Below are 4,720 nucleotides of genomic sequence, written 5' to 3' on the forward strand. Positions count from 1 at the left end.
GTAATCATGTTATGAATAGTCAGAGGGAATCAATGTCTAGTCGCACGAAGCAGCACGAAAATTTTTACATATTCGTGAGTGAATTTCGTCATTAATATCAGTATAGTTTCATATATTACTATAAAATATTTATGCTTTCTCAGCTCATGTGATCAAATTTAGAGTTGATGCAGGGGGGGTCTTCCAAAATTTAGGGAAGTTATTAATTCTGTGCTGCATCTTTGCATGGATTAATTGTTATTAATCCCCTTTGCTGAATGCTATTATTTCTTGACCCTCTATCAAGATTGACGATATAGTGGAAAGATATTCGATTCGCCCAAACGTGGTATGCCTACTACCAGTGTTGGGATCAAGTCACTACCTTCGAGTCACGAGTCATTTCGAGTCATTGCACATTTTGACTCGAGTCAAGTCAAGTCACTCGATTTTCGAAGGTGACTCGAGTCAAGTCAAGTCACACGTTTTTTGGAGGTGACTCGAGTCAAGTCGAGTCAAGTCAAGTCAAGTCACGAGTCAAGTCACAATTCAAGTCAAATTGTATTTTCGAAGTATGAGTGATGATTCAAAGTCATTACATTTTGCTGGATGTGTGAAAGACAGATGTATTGGTCATATATCTTGAATAAAATACCAAGTATCAAGTCAAATATATATGCAAAAAGGCGTATCGCTCTCACAGCAAATAAAATATGTCAGCCAAAATAGAGGATCGAATACGAAGCGTCGAGAAGTTGAAACAAATTGGCATGGTATAATACACTACCCATCCGTGAGAATATAAACGCATAAACTATATTCGTTCGATTCAAATCATACAAGGAGATGATTGTTTAGGGTGGGTAGGGCACTGCGCGATGTAAGCACTGAGCCGTCTAAGAAACAGATACGTTGCTATTAGATTATTTTTCTGCTAGCACATAAACGTAAGCTGTCATCATTTCGTTTTCGGTCAATTTATTTGTGATGTAACAAGGGGGATCAGTGAAAGGTACAATCAGTGTATGACTGGTTTCTCTCAGAAGTCACGCCGGTGTATCGCGAATTATCCGAACATAAACAAGATACAGAGATTTGTTCGACACCGTTTGCTTGATGACTTGAAATTGACTCGTAAATTTTGCTCCGAGTCACGAGTCAATCCACATTTCTGAAGCGCCGAGTCAAGTCAAGTCAAGTCATTTTTGCAAAGTGACTCGAGTCAAGTCAAGTCATACGAAAAAGTTGACTCGAGTCTGACTCGAGTCAAGTCATGACTCGAGTCATCCCAACACTGCCTACTACCAGAAGCAAATTTACTTCGTGATGAGGAGAACACGATCACAAATTGGTATTTTTATGGGCGCATCATTTTCCTCTGCTGTTCGCTTATGTAGCCTACTGTGGGGCTCAGATTGCAAAGGGAACTATTATAATAAAGCCGAAAATCAATTCGCATTGAACCCCGCATAGCGGAATTCCAAGAATAATTCTAACCTCTCATTAATTTGGGGGTCGATTCGTAAATGCAATTTGCATATTGACGGCCGCCAACACATCCTATAATCGAATTTGGTATCGACGGCCGCATATTATTCCCTCTACTACCGCAAATTGGCCATCCCAAGACTAAGAATGGATTGCACAGATGTCGATTAATACGTAATCGCCGATTAAACGTCAGTGATCGGCTGGCTTCCCTTGCACAGATGACGATTAGGCACTAATCGATGAAATTTAATCGGTCAAATGTTATCCGCCGAGCGAGGTGTCTATAGAAAGTTAATCGGCTGTGTGCTTCGCGGCGACTGCGGTCGGGGCTGGCTATAGGTACATTGGTATTTCGTATTGAGATGGTGTTAAGTGTATGTTCTGACGTGCAGTTGCGGTATTAGCTGAAAATATTGTACTCTGACACTACTACAACTGTTGGAGTGTTGGTGCATATTATAAGCGTGGACCTACCACAGCCGATGGTACCATATGCTATGATTTCCGGTATGGTATTTTTACAGACTGTACAGAGTTCGATAGTAGGCCTCTACTTTGTAAGTAAAATATGAGGACGGAAAATTTCAACAGACAAGAAAAGTTTAGAATAATTGAATTGATAGAGAGAGAGAGAGAGAGAGTCTTTATTTTCATCGAACCAAAATACATAACAAACGGCAGTGATGGTGGTACAGAAAATATGCGTGCACAGTATTCGGTATTAGATAGGAATGATCGATAAGACCGTGAAGGTCATCTAGTCTGATCACACCAGCATCAAACAGGTACACTTGACTCTGAACAGTCTGGCTGTAAAGAAATGTTTAGTTAAAGGAAAATAGAAAAAAATTAAACAATGGTGGCAAATGATCAATGAAGCAATGTCTGGGCGAGGTAGGGCAACAGTGTTAGTGTAACGACAAGAGGTGATCAAGTAGGGCTTTTTTGAATCTATTATAGGGCAATTCCTGGATATGTGGTGGTAATGCATTCCAGATGATAGGTCCCGAGTAGTCGATAGATCTCTTAGTTAGGTTGCTATTGGGTGGGGGTAGGTAGATGTTTCCTTTAGACGAGGATCTCGTGTAATGGGAATGGACATGTTTAGCAGGTATGAAAAAGTCATCAAACACAGGAGGCAGACTATTGGAAAAATATTTGTGAACAACTTTTGATACTTCGAGGCGATATAGTTCATCAACTCTCAAAATTCGATGCTTACGGTAGTAAGGCGATAAATTGGTACGTAAAGGTACAGATGAGATCAGCCGTATCGCACGGTTTTGCAGGGTTCGAATTCTGCACAAAAATGTGGTGCATGCATTTCCCCATACTACGATTCCATATTGCAGATGAGAGTGGAAAAGAGAGAAGTTGATGGTTCGTAGCACTGATCTGGAAACCAAAGATTGGAGACGGGTCATTATTCCCACACACCGAGCTAGTTTTGATATTGTGCATTCAATATGCTGCTTCCAAGACAATTTGGAATCAATGGTGACGCCGAGATATTTTGCTGAGTCACATATTGAGATTTGTTTATGATTGATGTTCACAGTGAAATTATGACTGGCATTATTTAAAACAAGCATCTCGGTCTTATCTGCATTCAAACTTAGTTTGTTTGCTTGGAGCCATCTCGACACTTTTGGGAGTTCCATATTCACAGATGCATGCAAACCATCGACAGTGTTGGAGGTTATGAAGAGGTGAGTATCGTCAGCAAATAGCGTTGTGCGGAATAAAGATGCATTAACAATGTCGTTAATATAAATGAGGAAAAAAGTCGGTCCAAGGACTGAGCCTTGTGGCACTCCACAAGTTATATCTCTGGTAGTCTTTCTTAATGACCCCAGTTTAACAAATTGTTTGCGGTTTGCCAGGTAGCTTTCAAGTAGAGTTGCTGCAATACCCCTGATTCCATAGTGTTCTAGCTTGTATCTTAAGATTCTGTGGTTAACTGTGTCGAAAGCTTTGCGGAGATCGATAAAAATGCTGCAACCACTTTCTTTTTGCTTGATGGTTTTGTAATAGTCCGTTACAATTGATAGTATTGCATGGTTGGTGTTGTGGTTGGATCTGAATCCATGCTGAGTCGGAGACAGTACTGCATTCAATTCAAAAAAGTTCTTTAGTCGGCAGTCAATCAGTTTCTCAAAAACCGTGGCAAGATTTGGCAAAACAGATATTGGTCGGTAGTTAGAAATTAGCTTTTTACAGCCTTTCTTAAACACTGGCATTACTCTGGCAGTTTTCAGTGCATCTGGGAAAATGCCTAGACGTACCGACTCATTAAAGAAAATGCATATAACATCACCAATAATATTAAAGACTAGCTTCAGAAAGTGAGTTGGGATGAGATCGGGTCCTACTGATTTGTTACTTTTCATTTCAGATAATACGATCGCAACTTCTCCTTTGCTTGTCGGCTCAAGAAAAATGGATTTCTGAGGGCCAGGACTCAAGTACGAAAGAAAGTCATCGGAGGAGTCTGGTATTGAAGCTGCAAGATCCGGACCAATGTTGCAAAAATACTGATTGAACTTTTCTGCTACTGCAAGCTGGTCTTTGATGATGCTGCCATTCTCGAGTAGCTCGATGTCATCAGCACTCTTGGGAGCATTACCTTTAGTTAGGTTGATAATTTCTCCAATGGTTTTCCATGTGTTCTTGGGATCTTTGGAGCACTCTTCAAATCTTTTTTGGAAGTATGCTTTTTTGGCATTTTCTTTCATATGCGTCACTTGGTTTGCATATTTTTTGTACACCTTTTTGCCTTCGATGGTGCCTTGCAGATAGTAGTGCTTATGCATCCAATCCCGTGTTTTGATCGCAACCAGTATGTCATGACCAATCCAGGGTTTCGATTTCAAGCGCCTTGCATTGCGGTTGACTTTCCTAATTGGGAAAGATGTGTCGAGGGCTGCCCGCAGTTCCTCAATAAATTTTTCAAAATGGCGGTTGTAGTTGTCAATTGTGAGTGGAGGAATTTTGTAGTTGTTGAAGGTATTGCTGACAATTTCAATATACTCCTCAATACCGCGTGGGTTTAAGGGCGTTCGAGATTCAAATTCTTTAGCACAATGTGGCAGGGCCAATTTCATGTGGCAGATGATGGGATAGTGATCAGTCATACTGTGTTGGAGCACAAAAGGGGACAGGTGATATTGATGAGTGTTGCAGTAAAAGTGATCTAGTAGAGTTTTGGATTGATCAGCTATTCTTGTGGGTTCAGTAATTATCTGAGCTA

The 4,720-nt window shown here is 40.5% G+C and overlaps 1 long non-coding RNA gene across 1 annotated transcript; it reads left to right on the forward strand.

Annotated features, from left to right (window-relative positions):
• Positions 1–2,067: 2,067 nt before the first annotated feature.
• Positions 2,068–4,428, forward strand: LOC145435888 (uncharacterized). Its single transcript, XR_013914089.1, has 2 exons — positions 2,068–3,179; positions 3,866–4,428. It is a non-coding gene; the product is annotated as an uncharacterized LOC145435888 (long non-coding RNA).
• Positions 4,429–4,720: the final 292 nt, after the last annotated feature.

The sequence above is a fragment of the Botryllus schlosseri genome, chromosome 3, assembly GCF_051294905.1.
Source record: "Botryllus schlosseri isolate E-star chromosome 3, Bs_hap1, whole genome shotgun sequence".
In the NCBI taxonomy this organism is placed as follows: domain Eukaryota; kingdom Metazoa; phylum Chordata; class Ascidiacea; order Stolidobranchia; family Styelidae; genus Botryllus; species Botryllus schlosseri.